The 21845-nt window shown below is 34.3% G+C and overlaps 2 protein-coding genes and 1 non-coding gene across 39 annotated transcripts in view; 1 reads left to right on the top strand and 2 right to left on the bottom strand.

The window, feature by feature from the left end:
- The window catches only part of Adgrl2 (adhesion G protein-coupled receptor L2), a 620387-nt gene that overhangs the window by 397719 nt on the left and 200823 nt on the right, over nt 1–21845 (top strand). For all 37 annotated transcript variants that reach the window (XM_074079630.1, XM_074079629.1, XM_074079627.1 and 34 more), the window contains one exon: nt 6081–6122. The gene's annotated coding sequence lies outside the window, so the exon portion shown is untranslated. The remainder of the gene's footprint in view (nt 1–6080; nt 6123–21845) is intronic.
- The window catches only part of LOC141424876 (uncharacterized), a 229931-nt gene that overhangs the window by 191112 nt on the left and 16974 nt on the right, over nt 1–21845 (bottom strand). The gene's annotated exons all lie outside the window — the stretch shown is intronic.
- On the bottom strand, nt 12150–12256 carry LOC141425170 (U6 spliceosomal RNA). Its single transcript, XR_012450262.1, has one exon. It is a non-coding gene; the product is annotated as a U6 spliceosomal RNA (small nuclear RNA).

Here is a 21845-nt window from a genome sequence, read left to right as displayed (position 1 = left end):
CAGTTTCCTTATATTTCTAATCTTCAAATTAGTTACAACTTTCCTTTATCTTATTCAGCAATCTTGCTGAAGATGAGTTTTCCCATATGATGTATAATTTTCTCTTCATCTTTTAATTTCTCTGGATAGAGAAGAAAAGGTTTGGTGCCTTAATTGAGCAATTATTATTTCTTAAGTGAATGTAGAGTTAGAGGATAGTGCCAAAATCCTCCTTTTATCCAGAGAACAACTCTAACATAGGCAGCAGCATAGTGTTGTCTGGCAGTGCCCCAGCTCTAGGAAGAAGAGCCAAGTCAAGACTGAAAGGGGAACTCATTCTTCACCTCTCTTCACTCCCTGGCATCTACTGAGGTTCTTGAATGAATGCCAATTGGGACCTATTTACATGTCTCCTTGGAGGCTTTTGATAGCTCTTCACTAAGAACTGTTTGTTTTTCTCATCTAGACTGTTCCTGCAGAGTAGGATTTGCAAGCTTGCTGCTGAATGTGCTATTTGTAGATCATTGCTAGCTTTCCATACTGACGTAAAGCACTGGTATTTGAAAAATTCATTAAATGACTCATTTTACCTTCCAGATGTAAATGTGAGGAATGGTTCTAACATGTTTCTTACAATGTTGTCTGTGAATTCAAGCAACAGAAAATAAAGTGTATCCATTCAAACCTTTCATGGAAAATGCCTATACAGGAAACTGGCAGCTTTATAGATTGTAGTATTATTTAAGCAATTCTAGTTGTTCTAAATTTTTCCTTGTATTGAGCCGGAATCCGTTTCTCTGGGACTTCTACCATTTGTCTGAGTTTTCCAAGATACTCTCTGTCGACTTTGCATAAGAAGTCTTTCAAATACATGAAGATAGGTTCATGCTTTCTCTTGACATACAGGTTTCTCTTTTTAATTAAATGTCTGTTATCCCTTCAGCTTCTCCTGAGGCTGTATGGCTCCTAAACTTTATCATTAATGAGAATTTACCTTCTCAATAACTACATTTTGAAGATAGTCTGCTGATATTGAGCCCAGTTATCTTGTTAAAGAATAAAAAATTATATGTGACTTTTTTTTTTGGTGGGAATGGGGTCTGAACTCAGGGCTTCACATTTGCAAAGCACCTGCTGAACCACACCTCCAGTCCATTTTGCCTTGGTTATTTTGGAGATGGGGTCTCCTGAACTATTTGTCCAGGTTGACTTTGACTCTTCATCCTCCTGAACTCAGTCTCCAAAGTAGCTAGGATTGTAGGAATAAGCCTGTTAAGTTTTCTTTGTTAGTCATTGGAATACATAAGATGGAATACTTAAGATGAAATGTAGAAATTGCTATTTAAAATCAAGATGGTAAACTGAGCTACAGAAAGCATATATTTGGTTGCCTTCATTAATGGAAATTTTACTAGATATTACTAAGCGATGACAGAACATGCTAAAATTCCACTGCTGGCTGATGATAAAACTTCTTACCAGAGAGCTATCACAAATTCAGGAGAAAAAGTTTTTCATCTAAATGTAAATTTTAGCAGCTGCTAAAATTATTAGGAAGGTCTTATATCTCTTTTCTTCTCAATTACAGTTTAATTTTCTTTACACAGTATCAAATTAAAACATAGTCACTATTTGTAAAATTCCAAACATTTATGAAAATATAATTAATACTTTAAATCAAAATTGAAAACCTTTTGAATATTTTTCTATGTCATTGCATGCCAAAGTTTTTCTAGTCTTTTGCAAAATGCCAATGTGATAATTTGCCCAACAATATAGATAGCTAATAGTTAAATGTCATCAACAATTTAACACATCATGCTTTCACTTCTCATTAAAACTGTTGTACCACTGAATCTTGACCAAATTTTCTTCATGCTTGGCCCTCCATTTAAATTTGATGTCCTATATTTTTCCTCCTATATCAGATTTGGCCTTGTCTTTTTTTTTTTCTTCCTTTTCTTACCTGTATTAAAGAAATAGAAAGAGGTTCTTTGATGTGCCAATACAAAGTATGCTCAGGTAAAAGGTAAATAATTCAATAGACTTGTTTAAGAAGGTTGACATTTGAACATTGTAGACTGTTTCCTTTACTCACCCATTCTCGTACTGAGGTCAGGTGGCCTGTGGTGAGTTTCAAATTGGACCAAAAAAAAAAAAAAAAAAGACAAAACAAAATAAAATAAAACAACAACAACAAAACCCCACCAACCTTCTAAAAAAGGAATAGTAGCAAAATTAGCATAAAAAAATCAATCAAGTAAGAAAGTCCAAACATCAAGTCTTAACACTTGTCCAATGGTTGTAAGTTTCTCTTAAAATATTTATATGCGTGGGTGGAGGCAAGGTGCCCATTAAATTGTAAGAGGTGTTATCAGAGGCATCAGGACTTGATTGTAAATTTGACTACACAGTTTGGCTCATAGAAAAATGAGGAGGAAATATCTGATTAAAGTGTGCATTGCTGCTGAGGCAACTGAATGTTGCCATAGCAATTGAAATGAAATGTGCAAGAAGTGAGATAATTAAATCTAACCCCTTTAGTAGTTTTGACAGTCAATGCACTGCCAATAGGAAAAGTTACCAACAGCATTAAGATAAAACACATTCCTCATAGAAAGTCTCCTTAGTAGTATTTTGTTGTTACTTTTTGAAACACATTGCTTTAGGTGTCTAATTTGAATGTTTTCTATTAATAATCAAATGCAGTTTTGACCTTGGCCTGCAACTGCCTAGAATTTCTGCTGGCTTATTGTATCATGGGAGCAGACATCTACAAAATATGAACATTTTCCCCTTATAGTTCTTAAAAAAAAGTATACTAAAGGCAGAGCTGTCACGTTTGAGTTCAGAATTCAATAATATCTAGAACGTGCTGCCCTCTTCAGGAGCTGATGCTTAAAAATGCTTTTTTAAAAATAATAGCAGTTTAGAAATTATACATATGGGTAGTAATATCTACTAATAGTTCTTTAGGAGTAAGGACTGCATACAGTAAAGGTTTCTAGGTCTAAATTTTTTCCATTAAAAGCTTACATTATTAAATCAATAAATCCAAGTTATTTATAACTAAATCATGAATATTTAAGAATAAACACAAAATAATTTCCTTAAAAGAATCTACTTTCATAGGGAGAATTCAGGAATCATTACAGAGTTTTATACTGCCATATAGCCTAAGTATTTAAAAGTAAAAATATCTAACACATTAAGATCTTTTGTATGTGAAAATCTAAATAGGACACCCTTCAAATCCAAATTTTATTATCCAGCAAAAGGTCTTTTAAAACATATGAACATTAATGTTTGCAGTTTGAAATGTTAGGTTTTATTTGGTGAAATATTCTTTTAGGATTAATAATTTTTAAATATACACTAAAACATAGTATTATTCAAAATTACTTAAATAGAAAAACTATTTTAACTCTGAAATATCATTATCTGGAAAAATTTAAACAAATGCATCTGCTACCCATAGAATTTACTTGCCTTTCTATAGTTTTGACAGATATGAATTCAGTGTAATTTTTCTAAATTACTTTTATTTAGAAACATAAAAAAAACAGAAAGGCACAGAAACTAGCCAACATTTAAACCATAAGTTGTCAGGATGTACTAAAGCTTATTTTCTTATATCCTGACATGTTTCCTTATATAACTATTGACACAAAGAAAAATTCTCTTGTACTAATTATTAAAAACAAGAAAGTAAATTTATGAAAATTTTTAAAGGTGATAATAAATTCAAAAGCCAATACCTGGGGTTTGGGGATGCAGCTTGGTAGTAGGGTGCCAGCCAGGCATGCACAGGGCCCTAGGTTTGATCCCCAGCACTGAAAAGCAAAAAAGCTGGTACCTTTTCACAATACACTGTTGCTGTAATTCTTATCATGTAATATAATGACAATCTTGTGCTTAATCAATAGAAAATAACAAGACAATAAATGGGAGCTCTGATTTCTAATTTTATTTCTCAGTTCCTACATCTGATTTTCAGGTCAGGATTCCAAACAGAATTTACATAACTTTTAAATGGGTGTAAGGGTCATTAATGTTGACTTCAGAAAACTAGAATGCCTTCCAATTTTCCCTTGAAGAATTTTAGATGTAACCATGGAGAAAAGACAGCCTCTTCAACAAATACTGCTGGGAAAACTGGATATCCACACGTAAAAGACTGAAACTAGATCCCTGTTTTTCACCCTGTACCAAAACCAACTCAAAGTGAATCAAAGACCTTTAATATAAGGCCCGAAACTTTGAAATAACACCAGGAAGCAGTAGGAAATACACTGGAACAGATAGGTGTAGGGAACTACTCCTAAACAGAACTCAAAAGGCTCAGCATCTAAGAGAAACAATGAATAAATGGGACTGCATCAAACTAAAGAGCTTCTGCACAGCAAAGGAAACAGTCACCAGACTCAAGAAGATAGCCTACAGAGTGGGAGAAAATCTTTGCCAGCTACTCATCCAATAAGGGACTAATGTCCAGAATCTATAGGGAACTCAAAAAAACTCAACCCCCAAAGAATCAACATCCAATGAAGAAATGGGCATGTGAATTAAAAAGGGAATTCTCAAAGGAAGAGGAACAAATGGCCAGTAAACACATGAAGAAGTGTTCAACTTCCCTGATTATAAAAGAGATGCAAATCAAAACTACACTAAGATTTCATCTCACCCCAGTTAGAATGGCCATAACCAAGGGTAATAACAACAACAAACGCTGGTGAGGATGTGGCGAAACAGGAACCCTTATACAGTACTGGTAGGAATGCAAATTAGTACAACCACTACGGAAAGCAGTATGGAGATTCCTCAAAAAACTAGACATAGAACTGCCTTATGATCTAGTTCTTACTCAAAGGAATGTAAGACAGGATAAAGTAGAGACACCTGTATGCCAATGTTCATCACAGCACTGTTCACAATAGCCAAGCTTTGGAAATAAACCAGGTGCCCTACAACTGATGAATGGATCAAGAAATTGTGGTATATATACACAATGGAGTATTACTCAGCCACAGGAATAATGACATATGACTTGAAGGTAAACGGATGCAATTGGAGGACATCATGTTAAGTGAAGCAACCCAGAATCAGAAACACAAAAGCCACATAGGTAGAAGATAGATCCAAAGATAAACACATGCACAAAAACAAGCATGATCATATACAAACTCAGATGTAGAACATATTTGTAACAATGGAACTACTCTATGGAACTCAGGAAAAGAGGGAAAGGAAAAGAAAATGATAGAGCATCAATAATAACACATAAGATAAGATGTGAAGGAAGAGGGTATAAGGATATGTATTGAAAGCTGTTGAAAAATGGGGGATGAGAGGTAAAGGGGTAAGGGAAAGTAATGGAAGGGGTTGAATGAACCAAAGTAAAGCATATCCATAGTGGGCATACATTGAGACACCCCTTTGAACATTAACTTAAATATTAATAATGAAAAACAGGACTATAAAATAGGCATGGTGCATGTGTGGGGGTATTAGTGGGAGAGGGAGGGTGAAGGAAGGAGATTAAGGTGATGGTGTATGGTAGATGGACTTCATATACCTATATGAAGCAGAACTAAGATACCTCTTCCAATTGCTTTAAGTGGGGTGGAGAGGGAATTGAGGGGGAGAGATGATGGGGGCAATGTAAATAATGTACAATATAAGTCTAATGAGAATTGTCACTATGAATCCCTCCCATATAATGGATATATCTTCATAAAAATTTATTTAAAAAAAGAACTTTAGGTGTAGTTATCTCCTCAGTGCCAATTAAAATTCAACTGGGCTAAAGGAAAAGTAATGAGAAAACAGTGACAAGTTTCTCTTAATCCTATAAAATTTGGTTTGCAGAAAATAAAATGTTTTATTCTGCATTTGAAGTCACTTATCATAAGAATTGCTTAATCCTAAGGTAGCTCTGTGCAAAGGCACGTAACACATGTTCAAGAAATCTTAGAACACTGATTTGTGTTTTCTGCGTTAGATTTACTTCATTTTGTTTTGCTGCTGACGCATTACATTTGGCAGCTAGGATCCCTGTGGATGGAGGTATAACAAATAATAATATTTTCTTTGCTTTCCAGGGTATTTATGGCACATTGATAAATTCCATCTTTCCCAGAATGGTAAGTAAAGAGTTCTTTCTACATTTGATAGTACTGAACACAAACAAGAAAAAGTCAATTGTTATAATAAAAGTAGAGTATTAACTACTAAATATGTTGAATGATCTCATAATTATAAAGTGGGTTATACTGTTGCAAATAAATGAATGCTACTTTCAAATTCTGTATGGGTTCCAAAGTTCTCACCAGATATGCAGCAGGGTTTTGAAGCCAATATAGTTTTGCTTTCTCTATTGAATTGTAGTTGAACATAGTGCATCCAACATGTTGTTTTGGGGGATAATTTATCTTAAAATATATACAGACACAGAAATAAATATGGTTTACATTCTTCGGGCAGAAAGAGAAAGCACAATACATATTGAGAGTGGGTGAGTAAGAGTCCTTTGGAATTTTTACTGTTACAAAAAAATGGATTATAATTTATGTTTGACCAGGGCTGTGCCACATCTCTGAATTTTAAAATGTTTATTTTCTAAAAGCATATATCATAGCTTCTCCTATGCAAGCTAGCTACTGTATGATTTTGTTTAAACACATAATTTTGTTCTCTTTGTGTTTTTATGACATGAAAGGTAATATTGAGTTTTAGACTTGGTCATAAACTCTTTACAATCTACATAATAATAAAGTTAATGTTATTGAATAGGAAGGGTCAGTGTAAAATATTTCTTAGAAATTTATTACTGGATGCCATGAAGTTTTCCTACAGTGGTTCTTGAGTATTCCTTATAAAAACAAAGGATCTTTCACAAAGAAATATCATTTTTAAATAAGCCAATCACCAAAAGATGATATGTTAATGAAAAAATAGGGCAAAAAAGTACAATATGTGTTGTACGCTTGTGTATTAATGGGAGAAAGAATTGGTATTATATTGTGGGCTTAGAAAAAAGTCACAAAAGGTACACAAGCTAGTACAAGTAGTTGAATATTTGCCATTCTTCATTTTCTGAATTTCCTGTGGTAAATATATATATTATTTTCTAATCAGAAGAAAATTTTATCTGAATAATAAACTACTCAAAAAAGAAAGTATATTTGGTACTACATAAATGTGTACATATACAATTGAGAGATGCTATTGTGTGCCCACTGTATAACTAAAATGATGTCATCAAATTAAAAAAATACTGTTTACCTAATTCCGGGAGGAACTAAAAATACGAATGAAGATTAATTGGGTAAAGCTAAATTAAAAAACAATTTAAAATAAGAATAAATCTATTATTTGTTAATTTTTTTTGCTCTGGTACAAATATACTTCTAGAATTCAAGCATATGTGTGGAGAAACATGAAGATGAAACATTTAAAATAAACTCAAATCAGCTATTCAATGACAGGGCATCTCCACCTAAAGTCTTCTGTGCAATTTACTTATCTAGGACCACTCTGGACTGGGGTGTGGCTTACTGGCAGAGCACTTGCCTTGTATGTTACATGGCCCTGGGTTTGATTTCATAGCACTCTAAAAAGTATAATAGGCAAGTGAGCAAATATAAAATATTTTAGTGCAAGGATTTCTTTCAGCCTAAATTAATGTCAATAAATCTCTTATTAATAGTAATAATACCAAAATAACAGAGCTATTCAAAAAAATTTGACATTAAAAAATTCTGCTCATGCATAAGATATTGTTAGGTGAAAATTTAGCACACAAAATATAAATTATATTTTTTAGCTCACTAGTCTTTAAATTTTAGCTATCTAGAACTAAGGCAATAATTTTAGAAGAAATTTGGAATACAAAGTACACATCTCCATATACAGATGGAATGGATCAATATTTTTTTACTCTCGAACATTCCCTTTCCATAGACTCCTCAGATAGACCCATTAATGCAATCTTGTTCTCTTTCTCACTGCATATGTATAGATGTATGTACTTATATGCATATAAGTTCATATATGTATTCCTGTGTACATCTGAAGATAAAATAACGTAATGCACTGTAAGCTTTTGAATAATAGGGGAGCAGGGCAATTCAGAAAGAGTAAGTAATGGGGTTAATCTGATTAAATCATGATATATACATGGTTTCATGTATATTAAACCATGAAATACTAAACCTGAAATGTATATTAAACCAGAAATGCCAAGGCGAGATCCCCTTATACTACTAATATATACTTTAAAAAAATGAAGGACGGGAAGGTAAAATATGTTTCTTTCTGGGATGGGTACCAGTGGGAGGGGGAAGGAATAAGGAAAGGGTGAATGAGAGCATAATACAATGAGTGTATTTTGTTATCACATATGAAAAATGAATAACGGAAGTTGTTGAAATTGTTCTAAGAAGGGAAGGAGGACAGATGAAGGACAATGATGGAGGGGGTAAATATAATTAAGATATGTTGAGAGCACACATGTAAATATCACAACTTATCCCCTTGTACAACTAATACATGCTAATAAAAAAGCTTGAAAAAGAAAGTATATATCTCATATACTCTCTCTCTCTCTCTCTCTCTCTATATATATATATATATATATATATACACACACACATATACATATCAAGGCTTCCCCAGTCTTATTTGCTCTTAGTTTATCTAAAATTATATTTTATTGACATTTATCTATTGAAACTTAGTTTTAAAACAGGATAAGTATTTATTATTTCTTAAGTTACTATGTAACTCATCTGTATTTCAACAAAATAGATTTTCCCTCTCATTTTTAATTCTGGTTATACCTGATGAGCAAAGTTTGGAAGAGTCACACCATCTAGTCTTCAATCAAAAAACTATATAGGACCAGCACTGTGGCACACACCTGTAATCCCAGCTGAGTAGGAGGTGGAGACAGTAGGATCACTGCCAGAGTTTGGCCTCTGGGCATGGGATAAACTGAAAGAAAAAAGGGCTGGGGGCACAACAAGGCCCTGCTTTCAAGCTCTGACAGCACAAATAATAATGATAATAATATATTTTATTTCTGATATTATAAACAAATTTTGTTACCTTATTTTCATTAATGACAAAGTTCCACATTGTAGTAACTTATAACCATGACCTTTTTTTTTTTTAAATCATTTATTTTTTAAAATCCCACAATCATTTCCAATCTCTCAAGCATCAATTTTCAGGTCAAATGATAGTAATGAAGCTTTATTAATTGTCCGATAGGTAGATTAATTGTATCTAAGATTTTAAAAGAGCAAAGATAAAAACAGTCCTCTCCTTTTCCTTCAATTAAGATTACATGTGACCAATTCTTTGGAATTTCCAGTTTCATACAATTTTTTGGTTCATTTCACAGGAATAATAGTCATTTTAATTCGTTTAAAAAAAAAAAACTGTAACTGATGGGCTTAAAAGCTAAAGTTCACTCTGTGCGGTTAATCCTGCCACTAGATTATCCCGTAAAGGGAGGAGGGGAAAGGTTGTGCTTTTAAAGTAGTTGAGTATGTTATCTGTTAGCCACTGCTTCTGTATTTTTTTCGGTAGTACTAGGGTTTGAACTTAGAGCCTCGTGCTTTCTAGGCAAGTGTTCTACCACTTGAGCCATGTGCTCAGCAATAGTCATTGCTTCTGAAGACAGGAGCTCATGGTTGGCCCATTTTGTTTTAACCTCCTGACTTTCCTAAGCAACATGCTAAATTGGTTTCTGAAATAATTCATTATTATTTTATATTGGTTCAAATATACAAATCAAAATGCTAAATCATTGAAAATATATTTCTGATCTGTTATTGTATTACATAGTTTCTAAGGTTAAAAATACTTGCTTCCTTTAAAATTTTTCTTAATAAGTAATAGCTTAAAAATTTCCAATATGTATATAAAAAATTAATTACAGTGACCTTTCAATCCCTCTGTGTGTCCTTCCACAATTCCTTAGTCCTTTCCTCAATCAAAGCTAAATATTATCCTGAATTTTTCTCTTGCTTTATCTCTTACTAACCAGAAGCAATGTCCCTTGCTTTTCCTTATAATTTTACATGTATTTGCATCCTGAAATATGTTAACTGTTTGTTGTACATGTCTTGTAACAAGATGTAAATGCAACATGTATTTGTATGGTTTTTCCACTCACTTGAGTTTCAACCCTTTGCAGGATATAGGTATAATTCATTAGTTTACACTGATACATAGTGTTCCATTGAAGCATTGAATTGCTTCAAGCTTTTTGGTTTTGCTTTTGACTACTTCACTCAGTGCTTCTATGCCCGCCATTGTGATACAGGTACAAGTGCATCAGGACAAAAATGTCTCTAGGGCACTGGTTCTTTACTTGGGATGCTTTTGTCCCCACAGAATATTTGGCAATCTTGCAAGCATATTTGCTTGTAATAACTGGGATATGCCGCTAAATATCCTGTTATGGCTGAACATCCCAGAAGGCACAGTACAGCCCTACAACAAAGATTATCTGGCCTAAAGTGTCAAAAATATGAGGTTAGGAAACCCTGATCTAGAATATCCGCTTAAAAATTAAATTGCTGGATCAGAAAGTATGAAAATTTCAAGTTTATAACATAAATAAACCTGCATAACTTAGCATAAATAAACTTTGTATAACTGTTATATAAAACACTGATATTTATACTCCTGCCAGGAATATAAAGACAAATGTCTAATTGTTCTAGATCTTTGCTAGTACCAATAAAAACTGTCAGATATTTTAAATTTTTAATTAATTTGGTGAATGGAAAATAAATATTCCTCATAGTTTTAATTTTCAGTTCCTTGATTACTAATAAGATTGAGCCTCTCTTCTCATTTTACTCACAATTAGGGTTTCCTGTTTTGTGAGGTACATATTCTATTTAACCCATTAAAAAAATTGAATAGTCTTCTGCTAATTAATTTGTAGGCAGTATCTATACTAATCTATCATTTTTTAATTTGTGACAAATGTCTTTTTCTAGTTTGTGGATTTTTTTTTTCTGTTCTTTCAGATGCCCTTTTAGGACCAGAGTTCTTAATTCAGCTAATTTTTTCAATTTTTTTACTTTCCTTCTGTACTTGTATCTTCCATTTCCTACTTAAGAAAGATTTCCTCCATCTTTCTAAGTATTTTAGCATTTTGCTTTTTATTCTTATGTATTTAATCCATTTGAAGTCAACTTTCATGTATTGTATAAAACAAAAATAAAATTTTAAAAACAGAAAACTATAGTATTCATACTAAGAACTGATAGTTTATACTTTCCCCACTGACCTCCAAAGCTAGTCTTTTCATAATCACATTTCCTATGGCTGGTGGAGTAGCTCAAGTGGTATAATGTCTGCCCAGCAAGTGCAAGGGCCTGAGCTCAAACTCCAGTACCACTAAAAAAAAATACATATATATATACTTATATATATATATATATGTATGTATGTATAAAATCACGTTTTCTATATATTTTTGACCTAACATTTGAATCCTTATTTTATTTTGTTGGTCAATTCATCCCTTCACTGATATCATACTGCCTAAATTAGTATAACTTTAGTGTAATTTGGAATATCTGGTAAGATCCTGTCTCAGGGTTATTTTGGCTGCTGTGTCTTTTTCTCCTGTACACAAATCTTTGAAGAAGCTTGTCCCTGTTTCCTTCTACACGTGACATTTGTTAGAATCTACAGATCGGTCTGAAGGGAAATTCTACCTTTATCATGACTTTTAGTGTCCTAATCCAAGAGTATGGTTTGCTTTTCCATTTGTTTAGATTTTCTATTTCTGTCTTTTCTTTTTTTTTTTTTTTTGGTGGTGCTGGTGTTCAATGTCAGGGCTTTCCATTTGCTAGGCAGGATCTCTATCACTTGAGCAACACCTTTTTACTTTAGTTTAGTTTCAAGGTAGGGTGTCACTTTTGCCTGGGCAGTCCTGAGACCTTGATCCTCCTAACTAAACCTCAGGAAGATCTGGATTATAGGCCCATTTTCTTGCTTTTTAAAGAAAATGTTTTGGACATTCCAGCATTAAATCATAGGGCCTAAGTAGATATCTTTAATTAAATTACAAAATATTCCTTTTATTTTTATCTTGCTTTGAGTTTTTATCTTTAATGAATGTATAATTTTATCAATTTCTTTTAAATATGGAACACTTCATGAATTTGCATGTCATCCTAGCATGGGGGCCATACTAATCATCTCTGTATTGTTCCAACTTTAGTATATGTGCTGCTGAAGCAAGCACAACTAACGTTTTTCCTACATTGATTTAAAGAATAATTTTTCTCCAGAAGGTTTACTGCACACTGAAACACCTTTCACCTTCAGGACATTTACTGAACGGGGTAGATATTCAGTAAATGAAATTAAATGAAACTAAAATTCTAGTTTCATATCCTTGCTGTGTGGAGGAAAGTCACAAAGCCTACAGCTGAACGCTGGTATCCAAAATGGCTATACCCTTGTCCATGTACCATATCTACAAGTAAATTCATCCCATAGGGGACCGCAAAGAAAACTGCAAGTCTTAATGAATGACTGAAGAAGAAAAAAATTTTTCCTTGAAAATTAGACATCATAAACCGAGGGGGCTGGGAATGTAGCTGAGAGGTGGAGCACTTGCCTATCATGTACCTGGTCCTTGGATTGACTCCCAACTTCAAAAAATAAAATTCTAGTTTAAATTGGTCCACAGTTTTACCTTTTGAATGAAAAGAAAGTCCCTTCTGAGCTGGGTGAGGTACTGCTAGTCTGTAATCCCAGCACTTGGGACAGTTTTCCCACCAGCCTAGGATACAAAGGTGAGACCCTGTCTCAAGAAGAAAAAGAAAAAAACTGCACAAGGATAAGCCTAGAGTCAGAAAACCCAAAATACTGGGGGAAAGGCTGAGGCAAAATGAGCAAGAATTAAGTAAAAAAAAACATAAAAGCAGAACCCAACTCAAAAAAACTTCTAATGTCAGAGTTCTTTCATTCTTTTTCATCCTCTTTCTTTTTGATTCTCAACCCTTGTAGCACATAAAACTATATTTAAAATATTGTATCTTTCAGAATTTAATTTCATCATGAGTCACATATAAACATTTCTTTGTGATAAAGTTAGAGATTCATAATACAGTCAAATTTAACCTGTAAATTAAACCTATTTACAAAAACATAGATTTTGATTATGACATTAATATCCCAAGTTATAAGAGTTCTGATGAAAAAAAAAAAGTAGAAACAGGGACAATTATTTAAAAAAAAAACAAAAACGAAAACAAATTCTACCCAGCAGGGCCTGGTGGGGCATGGCTATAATCCCAGCACTTGGGAGGTTGAGGCAGGAGTATCAGAAGTTCAAGACCAGTCTAGGTGCATAGTGAAACCCTGTCTCAATGAAATAAAATAAAAAATAAAATGATGAAAAAGTACTTTTCTGTTTTGCTTAAGGGAACAAGTAATATGCTATTGTATTACATTTAAAATAGTAGAATGTATATTGCTGGCTATTACATAGAATCTTTTTCAAACTATAATATTTTACAAACAAAAACCATTTACACTCAAAATGATAAATATAAGTTATTAGAATCTGCTTTACTTGTGCAACATATTTCCATCCAAAATCTCAAGGATTTTCGAATGGATTTGCATTTGTGTTACAAAAATTTTTCAGAAAGTAGTTACATTCTTACTTGACTTCAAAACCCCTGATTGCCCTTATGGTGGGCATGTAGCCAAAGCTGAGCTAATCATAGTCTGCCTCTGTAATTTTTTTTAACTGGAATTATGGGACAGACTCAGGCAAAGGGAGAATATATTGGTTGATGGATCCTAAGGAAGGCTGATTCTGAGTCTTAATTCCAGTTATTAAACTTCCTAGAGATCCATGAACCAGTAAATTGCCTTTGCAGAAGCTTATTTGAGTTGAGTTTCTGTAACCAGCAACCAAAATGGTCCTGATAACTATACTTATATAAAGAAAATTAAATTCTGAGAAGGTTTCCCTGCATGCTGATAGTTATAGAAGGCAATGAATGAATAATACCTTTTATGCCTTTTCCGCCACAAAACAAAGGGATTGGGAAGAGATCCTGGGTGAGTACTTTTAAAGCCCTGTCTCGACCAAGATGTACCACTCTCCTCTGATTCATTCCAGAGGCAGGTCAGAATAAGGAGAACTGTGTAAAACAACTTCTTAGGCCAAGGTTTAGTCAGCATTTTGACAATTAAACTACTGGGACCTAGAAAGATTCCATCTAGAAGACCTTCCTGCAATATTATTTTCCATTTACTTTCTACTTGAGCTTTCACATGCCCTCCATTGAGAAAGAAGGGACTGAAATTTAGGGAAAGAATGTTAACAATTATTGAGCATTTTACTCTATCTTTGGTACCAACCGGGTCAATTTTAATGAGGGCTGTTCAAATTCATATGCTGGTATCCTAAGCCCCCAAATCTCAAAATGTGCCTGTATTTAGAGACAGTATGTTTAATGAAGGTAGTTAAGTTAAAGGAAGTCAATAAGACTCATATCTTCCTGAGAAGAGAAAGTGAGTATAGTGCTTGCATGGCATGCAGAGATCCTGGGTTTGCTCCTAAATTAAAACATTTAAAAAGATGAATTGAGGACACAGACAACACACACTGGAAGACCTCATGACACTCTGGAAAAAGATGGCTATCTACAAGCCAAGGAAGAGAGGGGATTCAGGAGAAACAACAGGACTAACATCCTCATTTTGGATTTCTAGCCTTACAAACCACGAGAAGCTGAATCTCCCTCATTTAAGTTGCCCAGTTTACCTGATCTGTGATGTTGACTAATCAATCGTCAAGCTCTTGAAGAACTACCTATAAGATATCCTTGCAATGCCTTCTCTCTTCTGTTTTCATAATTAAAGTCTAAGATTTAGGCTTCATTTTCACCCTTTCTTTATTCTGATAAAACCATTCACAATCTTGCTAGCACACCCACTAGATTGTGAGCTGATGAGAGCAAAGTCAACACTGTACTACCCGCTCACCTCTAGTATGTGGTCCATGATTCCCAAGCCTGGTTGAGTTTTGGATGACGTTTTAAAAGTTAGAGATATTCACACCAAGACCATGTCTGCTGAATTTGAATCTATAAGCATGTGGGCTAGAAAACCGGTATTTTTAATATATCCTCAAGTTGATCTTACAAGTAAGATACACATTTTACTTTTTTGCCCAGCTTGTTACTGACAATCATGCCAAACTTCTGACCTCGGTACTTGGTCTTACATTTTCACTGTGCCATCCTTTAGCGTGTTTTCTTTGAATAATGTACAACAGTGATTATTTTTATATTGATGTATCTTAATAATTTTCTTATAGATGTTATATAACCACTGTAGGTTATGATATGTCTGTCTCCTGAGAAGCTACAAAAATGTCATATGGAAGCCTTAATGTATATAATAGTATAATTGAGGGCTGGAGTACCTGCCTAGCAAGGGTGAAGCCCTGAGTTCAAACTCCAGTACCACAAAAAAGAAAAAGAAAAAGAAAAAAGAACAACACCCATCCCATGTGCTCACTGTAAAACTGCTAAATAGGTTTTAGCACTAGGATGTCTCCCTCTACTGTTTCCAACTACGTGAATAAAATTTGGGAAAAGACGGCAGAACATATAATTTCTTATAGTTATTTTAAGGCCTGGCTCTATTCATATTGATACAAGTCGTGTGGCAGAACCATAAGTTAAAGTGATGTAGAAGTCACCTTGGAAAAGGAGGAGGTAACATTTCAAATTCTGTTAGGCCCCCTATATTGTAAATTCAAACTCATGCACATATCACTTGAAAAAATTGACAACTTTTTACCCTGAAGAGAAAAATCATACCATTTTTCTTACTCTAATTAAAAATATCTCCAATGTTGAAGCAGTGAATTTTAGCATATCCTCACAGGTAGGAAAGCATAATTCTAGAAAAGCATAACCAATAATACAATCCTTAGAAATAAACTCTACTGTAGTCTCTCCTTGAAATCGAATGCAATCCTTTTGACCACACTTAGATAAGGAAACAAAAGCTTGCTGAATATATCTGTCAAACTGACTAATTCAAAAATATTTGTTTTGTGTCTACGTGCATTATATAATCTGAGAGATATAAAAAAAAAAAAAAACAAAAGAGAGAGGCAGAGAGAGAGTGAGCAACATTTCCCTGCTGTTGCAGAGTTTTCAGTTTAGATAATAGAAGTCCTGCTTAAAAAAAAAAAAAAAAAAAGAGTGGAACACTTACAGGAGCCTGGAATGGAGGCAGAGTGGCAGAGTATGTGAGAGGAGGTCACGCCCAATGACACTTCCTGGAGGGACCACTTACTCTGTGTGTAGATGTCAACAGTCCCGTAACCGTGGGACTTGGTAAACAAATGAGCATGGCTGCTTTCAGTCTAGTGTTTGCTGTCCTGCACACATTGTGAAAAGCCTGGTATAGAAGTTAAATATTTTCCACGGTTTTTTTGTGCTGTTTTTTCTATCCTGAAAAAACAAATATATTATTAAATGTATTCATAAAACAAGGTCCCTTAAACACCTTGAAAGGCCCCCATATGAAGTGTGATATTAACCAACTACCTAGTCCTTGGCTTATTTTTTCTTGGCTCATATTTAGAACATTCTGGATCTTTCAGATTATAATGCTGACCACATAGAATGATTAAATATTGCCTTTTCAGACTTGCCGCAGCATCTCTAGGAACAGGAAACTCACTATTTCTTTTATCAAAGTATTTCCTCTTTGAAAAATTCTGACTAAAAGTGGTTCTATTTTGCACAGAAAAATGCCTCATAAGTCAAAACATCTGAATTCAACTTATTTGAATTCAAAACTAATCTTACTTTCGCGTAGTAATCATTTTTTTAAAATTTAAAAAATGTAGGTAGGATTTTTATGAAATTAGTATAGGCTTAGTAAAGAAGATTTATAAAATTAAGAGAAGTAGATAAAGAAGAAAATAGCCATTTCCCAAGTATAAATATTCTTAATATTTTGAGATTTATAAATCTATATATTTCCAGCATATTATTTTCACAGTATATTATTTTGATCCCGTTATTTTACATAACATTATCATCACATCTATAAACATATACACCCATACAAACAAACGTAGTATTTAGTACCTGTAAGTAATTTAGTTCCCATATAGTGGGGCAAATCTACTGTAGAGAATGAGCGAACAGGAACTGGAGACTGATTGTGTTCAAATTCAAGCATTGTTACTTCTTAGTGTTTATTGCATTGGACATTAAACTCTCTCGGTCTCAATTTTCTCATCTATAATAATAAGATAATCTAGAATCCACTTCTTTTGAGTCATTGCTTGAATTAATTAATGTAAAATAGTTATTGTGGTGTTTCACAAGTAATAAATGTTGAATAATGATTAAAATTATACCACTCAGACAGAACCATCAAATATAATAATGTTCAGGGTAAAAATTCTTTCAGCTTTTTCTCATATGAGACAGTTTTAATTCCTTTTACCATTCAGACTGGGATTTTATAATCTTCCATTGATATTTTCCTTAAAATGTTGCTCCCAGAACTAAATATGGCAATCCAAACAACTGAAAAGAGATTACTCCCTCCATGATACTATGTACATTCTAAACTTATCACGCATTCTAAACGCCTTCTGTTTTGTTGTTTTGTTGTTGTTGTTTGCTTTTGCAGCCATATTATACCATTGACTCACTGCCAAGTAAAGCTGCTACATTTTCCCCATGAGTACTGTTGCTAAGTCACATGTACTTCAAACAAAATTTAGCCAGTTGGAGTTTTAGTCCCAAGGTAGGCTCTTCTAACAAGTATTTCAACCAAATTACATATTATTAAATTTTCTCTGTGTTTTAGTTGTTGAGAACTTTTGCATCCTGATTTTATAATACAATGTATTTATTCATCGTCTCATGTAAACTATTTCTGACAGGCATGCCTTCTTATAGCTTTATCTCAGTCATTGACAAATATGTTCACATCAGACAAGGCCAAGGACAAAGGCTTATGGTATCTACTTAAAAACCTTTTCCAGGCTACAGAGATTTGTTAAGATTGCCAGTGGGTGAAACTGTTCAACCAGTTATGAAAATGCACTATAATACTATCCCTATACTTATATTTCTCTTTATGGTTCACAAGGATACAAAGAAAGATTTTAAATGCTTTACTAAAATCCACATATCTGTACCTAATACCCTGATATACAGGTTTATACCTCTTACATAAGAGAATATAAGAAACTGGCCTACACAGCTTATTCTTTTTTGAATTTATATTTTTTCCTTGTAACTGCTTTTTTAAAATGCTCACAAGAGTCTTTTATTAACATAATCTAGGCTATTCTGCCCACCCCCAAAAAAACCCCCATCAATTTCACAGTTTCTGCTATTTCTTTAACATAAAAGATTTCTCTTAAAAGGCACCAATTAAACATTCCAACATAGCATTTAGAAGGTCTCTGGTAATAGCTCACAGACATTGAGAGACATGTAGGCAGCCAGTACACAGGTGAAGTGCTTAGACTCTGTCTCTGTCTTGTCTCAAATTCTTATTCAACACAATAACAGCACATGCTTTATAGACTTGCTATGAGAGTTGAACAAGTGGGTATATATGAAGATTTAGGGTATAACACCTTTGAGGTCCTCAATTAATGTGATCTAGGTCCTAGATAAATGTTATAATCCCTTCATCCATTTGTCTTTCAAATTTTAGTCAGTTTAATGGTCTTGATTTCATTCATCCAACACATTTTTATGGAGTAGTAATTAGTATATACAAAGCTCTGGAGAAATATTAAACCAGCCAAAGACCCTGCATTCATGGGGCTTCAATTCCAATGCATGAGAAAGAACAACGTACGTCTGTAAAATAAAGGCAGTCAGTGATTACCAGAAAAGTCTAGGGGTAACAAACATCGACGGCAAAAATTTTTAAAGGATGGTCAAACTCCTCTCTGAGGAGGTGGCATATGAACAGAGATATGAATGAGCCAATAGGAAGAAATATAAAAGAGAAAAAAATCTCTGCTTTCTCTTTTTCATGAATGAATTTTATGTCTTCAGCTTCAGAAAATGGGCCTATTCCTATATTCATCTTCCCATTTATTTCATGCTAAGGAAAAGTATTTTTGGTTCCCTTTAACATTTTCACAAGGCCTAGCTCATTCTGCACTTTAGTCTTAGTGAATTTTTACAGGTCTGTGTTACCTTCATATATTTATGCTTGATTATGTGTCCCTTTTTACCATCTTTTGCACATGCTGTTTTAAATTCAGAGCCTGTCAGTAAGTCCCTGTGCAGCACACTGGTTTCTTTAGTTTCTTCCCCATTTTCTTGCTCATTAGAATCGTTTGTGTTTGCATAGGCAGAACACTGCTTAAATCAAACTCTAGGAGTGCATGGTTGCTTTTCCCCAAGGTTCCAATCATTTCCATTTTACCTACTGGTTTCTGTCAGAATTGGGTCCTGAGCAGGAGTTCCCCTTAATGCTTACTCTGCCTTCTGGGAATGAAATTATCAGCAAGGGCGGTCAAGAAATTGTCAGTGTTTTGCTTTTGGAGAAATGAAAGTCTCTGCAGATACTTGGAGACTAAAATTCCTAACACTATGATATGTTACTGCTTTGTCAATTTTGTGGTCTGCAGTAGAAAAGAATCCTTCTATTTCTCCTTCTGGCCAAAAAATCTGTAGTGCTGTCACCCACCTGTTTTTTTCCATTTATATTTATCCAGATGTTTCTCCACCCATAAGTATTTAGACTTTCATGTGGGTTCATAACCTCCAACTAGGAAGACCTATTCACCTACCTTCCAACCAGCGTGGTCTAATTCTAGTTGACATAGATTGGATTAAAAATTATATTGTTCGTAAGACCTAACCCTATGGCCAGGAAATCAAGAAGTTTCCCTCCACTTTAATATTAACTTACAGCATGAAACAGTAAGCTTTGGGACAGGTTAATTCTATTCCTGGCCAAGCCATGTACTGGCTGGGAGAACTTTTGACAAGCTGCAAATGCATCACAGGTCACAACCAAAAGGCTCTTAAGGATGAATGACCTGGAACCTCATTTTATTGATGAGCAAATTGTAGCCTAAAAAGGTTGAATTGCCTAATATCTCATAGCCAGGTAGGGATTTAATCACAGCCACTAGACAGTTTTTCTCCTCTAAGGCAAATAAATTTCATCCCTACCATATTACTTTCCATGAATGGTCCTGGGATTTACTTCCATTACTGTAAAATGGAAATAGTAATATCTACCATTCTACCTCACAGAACAGTGAGAAGGGAAGGAAAATGATAGGTGTGTAATAATGTTTGTGTAAGGTGATATTGGGATGATAATGGTTCAGTGATTTAATCTGAGTTTTTAAGGACTTTTTTGCCTTCTCATTTAAGTAATTTGCATCTTAACTTTTTAGTCTGTGTTGAAACATGCTTATTGCTGTACATTTATAACAAATTACAAGATATTTACCCCCACCATCCACAGAAGAAAGACCTAGCTTTTGGTAATTCTTGCTGCATCACTCAAAGGTTGCATGAGAATACATCCCTTAGCCTTTCAGATTTTAGTTTTCTCTCTGTTAAAGGGATAAACATTCCTTTCTCTTACAGTAGTAAGAATTGATGCAGAAAGGCAGTATCAGTGGCTGTTTTTTGTTTTACTTACTTATTTTTTCTGTTTCCTTCTCCTTCTATGATGGCAGACAGTATTTATTTATATTTGTATTCCTAGAGTCTAGCACTCGATAGCTACACAGTATGTTTGTTGAGTGAATTATTTACCAAGGTGAACAACATGGAGTGGGTCTGAGGGTGCCAGCATTTTGTAGGTCAACATTTTTCCAACTCTACTCTGAAGAGCACAATATTGAGCTTTGTGAAGGTGCTACAGGAGCTGCAGAAGTAATGAGGATGTAGCTAAGGGTGAATTCGGCCCCTCATTAATGTATTGGGCTGCTATATAAGATTGCTTTTAGAGGAAAAAGGTTTTTCAGCTAAGAGAATGTTGAAACAAGGTATGTACCTTGACAGAATGAAGGCTTTGAAAGAATCTCAAAGATGCAGTTTCTAATACTAATACTTAATTTACTATTGGGCCATGCCCAATTTCCTCTAGGCCACAATTTCCTCATTTATCATAAGACTGAAAGATTTCGGGTTGGTCGTAGATGGGCGAGCAGATATCACATGCACACCTGGCATTTCCCCATGTATTCAGCCAAGAATACAGGACTTGGATCCAGGCGGCTGTGTGTACCAGGAGCAGGTGCATGCAGGCAGAGCATACCTGGTGTGACTTATCTCTTCCTCTGGTTCCCTATGGGCCAGACAGCTGCCAGAGTCACTACTGCCAAGACTGAAAAACACATTTCTTTTTTTTAAAACTCAAACTCGCTATCCAGAGGACTTTATAGTCATAGCTTAGACATTTCCATATAAGGAGATGTTTAGAAATACAGGACTGTCCCAGTTCTAGAGCCAAACTGGCCCAACCAAGAAAACTTCCTGTGTCCAGGATGGGAAGAGGCAGGCAGAGACAGAGTCAAAGGTGCCTTAATAGTGTGTTTCTCCCTTCATTCCACTGTTCTCATTTCACTGCAGGTGTATATTGAAGATTAAAGTAGGGGCAACACTAAAATATTTAATAATGTATAAATGGTTGGGCTTGGGCATCAGTAGATAAAACAGATGCTGGTCATAAACTACCAGAAAGCCCTGCCAGTTTATGCCAGCCCTAAAACAAAGTAACATTAAAATGTCTTCACAATATCTGACACAGAGATGTTACTTGATTAATGTTCAACC

The sequence above is a fragment of the Castor canadensis genome, chromosome 7 (assembly GCF_047511655.1).
Source record: "Castor canadensis chromosome 7, mCasCan1.hap1v2, whole genome shotgun sequence".
Taxonomy (NCBI): domain Eukaryota; kingdom Metazoa; phylum Chordata; class Mammalia; order Rodentia; family Castoridae; genus Castor; species Castor canadensis.
This window is presented reverse-complemented; position numbering and strand designations above follow the sequence as displayed.